The sequence below is a fragment of the Danio rerio genome, chromosome 25 (assembly GCF_052040795.2).
Source record: "Danio rerio strain M-AB ecotype USA chromosome 25, GRCz13ab, whole genome shotgun sequence".
Lineage (NCBI taxonomy): Eukaryota > Metazoa > Chordata > Actinopteri > Cypriniformes > Danionidae > Danio > Danio rerio.
In genome coordinates, this window is record NC_141045.1 from 6,483,168 (window position 1) to 6,492,500 (window position 9,333).

The 9,333-nt window shown below is 39.9% G+C and overlaps 1 protein-coding gene and 1 long non-coding RNA gene across 3 annotated transcripts in view; one reads left to right on the plus strand and one right to left on the minus strand.

The window, feature by feature from the left end:
- plxnb2b (plexin b2b) overlaps positions 1-9,333 on the plus strand; it is a 327,318-nt gene that overhangs the window by 164,452 nt on the left and 153,533 nt on the right.
- LOC147830764 (uncharacterized) overlaps positions 788-9,333 on the minus strand; it is an 11,171-nt gene continuing 2,625 nt past the window's right edge. Inside the window, exons 2-3 of the long non-coding RNA XR_015526167.1 lie at positions 1,259-2,470; positions 788-1,057 (exon numbers count right to left, since the gene is read on the minus strand). This is a non-coding gene — a long non-coding RNA (uncharacterized LOC147830764). The remainder of the gene's footprint in view (positions 1,058-1,258; positions 2,471-9,333) is intronic.

Below are 9,333 nucleotides of genomic sequence, written 5' to 3' on the forward strand. Positions count from 1 at the left end.
AAAAGTAAAAACTGCAAATTACAATAAAATAATATAGCACATATATATTCACATTGCGTCCTTAAACACATTTAGTTACTTTTTTTTTAAGTGACTAGAGGTTGTAATATATTACTTTTTCCCAACACTGATTAGGAAACAAATATTTCACAAAAAAAGTACAAAAACAAAAAAAAAGGCTGTTTTTGTGTTATTTCGAGCAAATTTGTTCTTTCAACTTAAAAAGAAATTTTGTAGCGACGTCACTGCGATTAGATCCTTGCGTGTATTCCAGCGTGGAGACTGGCCATCTGTACTGCCGAGTACAACGTGACGTCTTTTGAGCTTTCAGCATTAATTCAAGAGAAAAACTTGGGGGCTCCATTGTGTATAAGGTGCAACTTCATTAATATGAATGATAGCTTCGACGACCTTTTACTTGTTACAGTGTTCAGATGGCAGAGAGACGACACGTTGTGTTGCCAACCATAATTAAAACAAGTGAACGAAGAAGAATTGTTTACAGACATGATTTCCTTAAAAATCTGTGATGTTCACTGCCTTATATATCATATAAAGTGGGTCTCAGATCAGACAAGAAGCACTGCACTAAATTCCATTTCCCCTGCAATGTCTTTAAAATATGGAAAAATGTATTTTTACCCCAGTATTTTCAATGGAGTTTCTGCGCTAACCTGCTGCTACTGATGCCACTCACACACACACACTGTATACATATAAACAAAGACAAAAAAAATGAAGACAACATCAGTACAATACAAGCAAAACCTGACAACTCAAGGCATCATTTTTCCACTTATAATTACATTTGGCTTTGTAGGTAATTTATGAAAGGACACCACATGGCAATGAACTTGAACCCAGAACCATCTAAATTGAGTCTTATTTTTTTCAAAATAAGGAAATGCAACACATAATTGCCCCTCTGTTTAAAAGAAGGGGGAAATTATTGTTTCCAGTTGATTAAAATCATCAAATATTTGACCAAAATACAGATAATCAGGGACATAACCAAAACATTAACTGAATGTATTTTAATCACATCACAACATCGATGCTGTAAAACAGGGGTCACCAAAGTTGTTCCTGGAGGGCCGGTGTCCTGCAGATTTTAGCTCCAACCCAAATCAAACACACCTGGACAAGATAATCAAGGTCTCACTAGGTATACTTGAAACATCCAGGCAGGTGTGTTGAGGCAAGTTGGAGCTAAATCCTGCAGGGACACCAGCCCTCCAGGACCGAGATTGATGACCACTGCTGTAAAAGAAACTGTATGAAATTGAAAATAGTCACATACACCTTTCAGCGGAAGCTTATCATTGGTTGAAACACACTAGCTATGCATAGAGTCCATTGATAAAGTCACCTCAGCTATAAGTGACCTGACAAACCCCAGGTTTAAAGCATTTTCTTTAACACACCAGAAAGTGCAGACGAGGATAAACAGGACGGCTTTTCTGTTGTTGATTAGCAGCGTTTACTAATTTGAACAAGACTCGCTGTCCTCTGTCCGTATTCATGCCGAACTAAAGAGCCGCTTAATTAGCAGCGTTTGTTTTTAAAATGGTAAATGATTATCTTTGGCCGGAGGTCTGCTCTGCTTCTGATTGAATGCGCAGAGCTGCTAGCGCGCGCACACACACAAACAGGTTAGCTTGATCCCTGCTAATCTTGTCAGCCATCGATATGTTTGGTCAGTGCAGGTATCAGCGATTGATTTTTCCTCTCCTGCAAAAGACCAGCGGCATCCAGACCTGCTTCGTCTCATTCATCCTGTCCTTGTTTCTCCTTCCCTCTCGTCAGATCATCCTCCTCCCATCTTGTTTTTCTCAAGTTCAGGCCCGTTGAGGTTTAGCATTAGCATGCTTTTAGCATCTCCATGTGATGTTTTAAATATACAGAGGACGTTCTATTACTCTCTACTTTTTGGGGGAGCTTTTGGTTTGTTTTTAGCAGTTCCTGCTAAGCCTAGCGTCAATGTCACTGTTGTTCATCCTTATTGTGATAATCGCTAATGTTATTAGCATTTCAAATTGATCATTTAGCTCTTCAATTTGCTCTTCTGCAGGGAATTGAACTGAAATTGCCCTTTAAATTTGAAGTTTTAAGCAAACAGGATGCAGTGTGCAGGTAGAAATTCGATGTTTAGCTAAAATGAAAGACAACAGGATTCACAAGGAATGTGTGTGCCTGTTATTGGCTTGACAAAGTCTTGTTTAAAGCTTTTAGAAAGTTTAAAGAGCACTGGATGGATTTTGTTGTACTCTGTGTGTTTGTTAGTGTGCTGCTAGAGTCTACTACACTACCTGACAAAAGTCATGTCGTCAGTCCCAGTTGTAAGAGCAACAAATAATAACTTGACTTCTAGTTGATCATTTGGAAAAGTGGCAGAAGGTCGATTTTTCAGATTTATCCTCTCTTGAACTGCATCCCAATCATCACAATTACTGCAGAAGACTTACTGGAACTCGCATGGACCCAAGATTCTCACAAAAATCAGTCAAGTTTGGTGAAAGAAAAATCATGGTTTGGGGTACATTCAGTATGGGGGCGTGTGAGAGATCTGCAGAGTGAATGTAAACATCAACAGCCTGAAGTATCAAGGCATTTGTGCTGCCCATTACATTACAAACCACAGAAGAGGGCAAATTCTTCAGCAGGATAGCGCTCCTCCTCATACTTCAGCCTCCACATCAAAGTTCCGGAGAGCAAAGAAGGTCAAGGTACTCCAGGATTGGCCAGACCAGTCACCAGACATGAACATTATTGAGCATGTCTGGGGTAAGATGAAGGAGGAGGCATTGAGGTTAAATCCAAAGAATCTTGATGAACTCTGGGAGTCCTGCAGGAACGCTTTCTTTGCCATTCCAGATGACTTTATTAATAAGTGATTTGAGTCATTGCAGAGATGTATGGATGCAGTCCTCCAATGAGTCATACACAATATGAATTATTTTTCCACTATGACTTTATATTCTATACAAAACTTTTGTCTAAGCAAAGTCAGACCTTACTGTCCTAATTAAAGAATTAAAAATCAAGGCATGACCATATTTTATTTTAGTAAAATAAGCGTAATCTAGAGGCCTTTCATATAAGGCATTTCTGATACCAAATGATCAGCTAGAAGTCAAGTTATTATTTTTGATTTGTAAAACTTGGACAGGCGACAAGACTTTTGTCAGGTAGTGTAAATAGTTGCTAGGTATTCTATGTGGTTGTTTAATGGTTTCTGGGTAGCTGAAAGCTTATTTAGCTCTCTATAATTGTTAAGATGTTGCAAAGTATTCAAAACAGCTTGTTTATTTGCTCTCCATCATTGCTAAGGTCTTGTTAAGAGTTCACTTGTCAATATATATATATATATATACACAGTTGAAGGCAGAATAATTAGCCCCCCTTCAAATTATTTTTTTCTCTTTTAAATATCTTCCAATTGATGTTTTACAGAGCGTGTGTGGATCCTTACGCCCCAGTATAGTAAAAGGGACACAATCAGTGAGCGCTGTCTTTCGGATGATACGTTAAACCGAGGTCTTGACTGTCCGTGGTCATTACAAATTCCATTACACTTTTCGTAAAGAGTAGGGGTGTAACCCCAGTGTCCTGGCCAAATTTTTCTCATTCAGCCCTTACCCATCATGGCCTCCTAATCATCCCCATCCGCCGAATTGGCTCTATCACCGTCTCTCCAATCCACCTACTGTATAGATGGTCTGTGGTGAGCGCACTGGCGCCGTTGTCCTGTGGCTGTCATCGCATTATCCAAGTGGATGCTGCACATTGGTGGTGGTGTGGAGGGACACCCACTTATGATTGTGAAGCGCATTGGGTGTATGGCCATACACAATGAATGTGCTATATAAATGCACACTACATTACATTACATTGAATACACATTACAGCATCTTGCTGAGTACTACTGTTTTTCGAATGCTGCTAATTCAGACATGCTTACTTGGCTTGTAAATTTCTTCAGCAAGAGTGCCATCAGACTCATTTTTAATGTAATCAACCCTCCGCTAGCTGGATGATGTTGTCGAAACGAGCTCTTTTTGCAGGAACAGACAGCTGTGAGCGTTTGAGCAAATTTTTCTTCTGATCTTCTGCGCACAGATTATTAAACAGATGACAGGAATGTCTGGATGGCTCATTGATTCGGAATAAACAAGGTTTGTTCGCATCAAATTGCGCTTAAAAGACGGATTTTCAGGGCCAAATAACAAAGAAAAACTGATGCCGTCTTCATCTGTTGCAAAAAAAAAGTCAAGCCTGCACAGCCATCACAGAACGTTTGTTGGTTGTTTGTCAGCCGGGTTCGCTTCAGTTTGCTTCACAGCTTCTGGGCTCATAGGAGTGTTTCCTTATAGACAGAACTAGTTTGTCGCTTCATATTTGGAGATTGTTTTCAGATGCCTTTCTGAAAGTGCATGATTTATGATTATTATGGCTAAAGGGCAGCACAGTGGTTCAGTGGTTAGCATTGTAGCCTCACAGCAAGAATATTGCTGGTTCGAGTTCCAGCTGGGCCAATTGGCATTTCTGTGAGGAGTTTGCATGTTCTCCCTGGGTTTGTGTGGGTTTCCTCCAGGTGCTGTTTTTCCACACAGTCCAAAGACATGCGCTATAGATGAATTGAATATATTACATTATTATAAATAAACGAACCTGCAACGTTCTTGCTGTGAGGCAACGGTGCTAACCACTGAACCACAGTGCTGCCCCATTTGTGAACATGTCAGTCTTTACTGCTCATTTCTGACATTCTGTCTGCAAGAGAGTTGCTTGTTTTGTTGTTTCTGGAGTGTCAGAATAGATCTCTGCCCCCTTCTGGAAAGCAGCAGCTCATTTGCATTTAAAGAGACTGAGGCTGCATCCGAAACTGCGTACTACTCAGTAGGTACTGCATTTGAATTTAAACGTAGTACTCGGCCGTTAGAAAAGTACGTTCCATACAGTATGAATGTGAAAAGTATGAATGGAATTCGGACGTACTACATCCGCCATTTTGTCATGGTCATGTGATCTACCTGCGTCAGTTGCGTCGCTTTACTCCCATTCATGAATTCTCTCGCGGGACATCACGGGATAGTGCAGCATGTGACGTGACGTGTCAAGGTGGTGGCTGCTTGTCGGCGCAATAGCCTAGTGGTTAGCACACCGACTTGTGGTGCAATAGCACGTCAGGGCGTTGCGAGTTCGAATCCCGGCTCGACGACATTTCCCTACCCTACCCCCTCTCTCTCTCTCTCCCACTTCGCTTCCTGTCTCAATACTGTCCTATCTAAATATTAAGGCAAAAAGGCCAAAAATAAATCTTTAAAAAAAAAAAAAAAAAGATGGCGGCTGCTCGTCGTGATTGGTCTTTTTTTATCTGTTTTACTGTTAGTTTAATTTTTTTTTATTTCTTGTTTTAATGTGTGTCCAGTTTCCTCTGTACTGCCTAACTCTTTTAAACATCCATTCTGAAGTGACGAATTGGATGAGCCGCAATCAAGTCAGCTGGAGCTTTCACTCAGCCGTGCTAACCAAACTGACGGGAGTATGTTATCTACTTGGTTGTTTATGCCTTTCAAGTAAACGATGAAGAAAGCGTGGGAAGCGGGCTGGACGTTTAATGAAACTGAAATAGTTAAGGAGAGGCAATGTTAATCTCTTCTATACCTGCGCTGGAAGTCTGGATGGCCCCTGAGTATATTTCTGAGCTAATTATTATGCACCAACCTGTGAGATCACTTAGCTCTATGGATCGTCTCTATTTGCGAGTTCCTAGATCACGCTCAAAATGTCGAGGTGATAGAGCTTTCTCGGTAGCAGCTCCGAGACTTTGGAACAATCTTCCACTCTCTTTAAGAACAGCTCAAACTTTTGAGTCTTTTCAGAGGTCACTGAAAACACACTTATTTTCTTTAGCTTTTAATCATGTGATGTGAGTTTATGTATTTCGGTTTTAAGTATATTTACATGCGTTTTATGTACAGCACTTTGGTAATCATTGTGGTTTGTGAAAGTGCTATAGAAATAAAGTGAGTTGAGTTGAGTTGAGCATGCATGGGATGCGCACTCCAGAATCTCGCCGGAAGTAGTAAGTCATCCGGGTACTTCTCGCATACTGATTTTCGAATTCTTTGGCTGTGTCCAAAACCGCATACTTCCATACTATATAGTATGCTAAAATCATTGTGCGAGCCGAGTAGTATGTCCGAATTCATAGAATTCGAAAATCAGTATGCGAGAAGTACCCGGATGACTTACTACTTCCGCATCCCATGCATGCTGCGCTATCCCATGATGCCCCGCGAGCGAATTCATGAATGGGAGTTAAGCGACGCAATTGACGCAGGTAGGTCACGTGACCATGACAAAATGGCGGATGTAGTACGTCCGAATTCCATTCATACTTTTCACATTCATACTGTATAGAACGTACTTTTCTAACGGCCGAGTAGTACGTTTAAATTCAAATGCAGTACCTGCTGAGTAGTAGGCGGTTTCGGACGCAGCCTATGAATTCGGACATACTACTCGGCTCGCATACTGATTTTAGCGTACTATATAGTATGGAAGTATGAGGTTTCGGACGCAGCCATCGTGTTTTATTCTTCACACTCCAAACTGTGGTGATTTTCACAAGCTATAATAAAGGATCTGTGGCATATTTCGAGCTTAAGCTTTCACAGACACATTCTGTGGACACCAGAGATTAATTTTACATCTTGCGAAAAGGCGCACCTTTATTGTGCTGGTAAAAAAAAAGCAGCGAGTAAAGCGTCCCGCTGAGAGACACGAGTGAGACAGCAAGTGCGAGTCCTTCTGGGCCACAGTGTGTGATCAAATATAGTCGGATCTTCACACCTCATGAAACTCTGTTATGTCGCTCTCGGATTGTGACCCGAGCTGTAGTGGAAATGTTTGAGCTCGGTAAAATCCTCCGGAGAGCGTTTGATTAGCGCTGAATGAGTGCAGGACATGGGGTTTGTGACTCTGAGAGCGCGGCCACTTTGTAGCTCATTCGGGCCACTTACTCAAGACGAGAGCGTGTGATCGACAGCGGTTTTTGCTGTCTTCTGTCCTTCTGCGGGAGAAGTTACAGCTGGAATTGAAGGATCAGTTGGATCGTGGTGCACTTTAACTTGGAATAGTCTGATTCACTTGCTGCTGTGTTTCATATTAAAATGATGTACAGTTGAAGTCAGAATTATTAGCCCCCTGTTTATTTTTGTTTAACAGAGAGATCTTTTCAACACATTTTTAAAAATATTAAAAATAAATGTTTAATATATTAAAAGCACATTTTAGATCAGCTTCATTTTGTCTCATCATAGCACAGTTGAGTACACTTAGATGTACTTAAGTTTATCTTAAAATGCACTTAATACTAATTTTTAGTACATTAAATACAAAATTAGTTTGGGAAAATCGAGCACTTTTAATACAGTATTTAGCACACTATTTTTACAATTTGTATATTCTTTTAATATATTACTATTATACTTTAAATTAGTCATGAATATATTTAAATGTTTAAAATTAGGGTTCAAGTGTATTTCTAGTTGTAACTAAATATATTTTTTGTAAATACAGATATAGTGTGTTAAAAGCACATTTTAGTTCAATTTCAGGGTGTCTCAAAACAGCACAGTTTAGTGCACTTAGATGGGATTAAGTTTATCTTAACATATACTTAATACTATCTTTTAGTACATTAAGTACAAAATTAGTGTGCGAAAATAGAGCACTTTTAGTACATTACTGAAAAGTGTACTAAGTATACTTAAATAAGTGTATTTTAGTGCACTTTTTTTCACCTGGGTTAACTAAGTTAATTAGGCAGTTTAGGGTACACACTAAAAAACATTTGGTTCTTTATTTAACCCAGTGGTTTAGTTAATAATTTTTGGTGCTTTGTTGGGTTATTTTTAACCTTTATTGGGTTGTTAAATAAAAATTCAACCAGTTGGGTTCAATATTTGGTGCTTTGTTGGGTTGTTTTTAACCTTTATTGGGTTATTTATTTAATAACTCAACCAGTTGGGTAAATTTTTTAAAATTTCAACAGTCAACTGATTTAACTGACACAAAACAGCTGTATTAATATGTGTGCGTAATGTTGTTTTTGCGTTATAAAGTTTTAACCAAGCTCTAATGCAATAATATTGTTGTTTTTTTTAAATCAAATTACCTCTCCGTGTCGTGTTTTTTATATTCAGTTCACCTGTACTAGATACACTAGATACAAACACATGCTTCATAGCAGATCTATATACAGATAAAACGCTTTATACCGCTTTTTTTTTTTTTTTTTTTGAGGGAATTTTACACATATTCAGGATATTCAACTGTCTTTCTCACCTTTAACACCCAGCGGAGACGTCAACCCAATAATGATAATAATTTATTATTATATATTAGTTAAAGGGCGACGCAGTGGCGCAGTGTCGCCTCACAGCAGGAAGGTCGCTGGTTCGAGCCTCGGCTGGCTTAGTTGCCGTTTCCGTGTGGAGTTTGTATGTTCTCCCCAAGTTTGTGTGGGTTTCCTCCGGGTGCTCCAGTTTCCCCCACAGTCCAAAAACATGCGGTACAGGTGAATTGGGTAAGCTAAATTGTCCGTAGTGTGAGTGTGAAAGAGTGTGTGTGGGTCTTTCCCAGAGATAGGTTGTGGCTGGAAGGACATCCGCTGCGTAAAAATGTGCTGGATAAGTTGGCGGTTCATTCCGCTGTGGCGACCCCAGAATATTAAATAAAAAGTGCAGTAATCTCACATCACACAGTTTCAGAAGACAAATTTCACTGAAGTCAGAGATCACAACATGAAGTCAAACATGTTTTGGAGCCTGAAAGCGAGCCGCTCGTCCTCTAAAACTGTCCTCTGAAGGTCAGCGTTTCTCCTTATGTAAACTGAAGGAGCTCTTATTTACTCTCTCTCTTTCTCTCATTTTCCCTCAATCCATTCTGATGGGATTTACAGGCAAGCGGTAATCCGTAACCACTGCCAAATCTGCGGCCCACCACGCAATTGCACATCTCTCTCATTCTGCCTTTTTTTGCTCTTCTTCTTCTTAATACTAAAAATAATTTGGGCGCTTCAGTGGAGGAGGCTGGTTTATCCTCAGATCTGGGCTGAAGCAGTGAGAGTATTGTGCAGAATTAGACTGTGACAGTTTCTCTCTCTCTCTCGCTGGCTTTATTTCTCTCTTCCTCCACTGAAGCGTTTTTTTTTTTTTTTCTTCAAATGTCAGGGATTTAGCCTGCTTTCGGAGCGGTTCACAGACTCGCTCCGTCATATGAAGTGTTGTGAGTGTGTCGGCCATCTGGAAGAGCTTGTGCCTG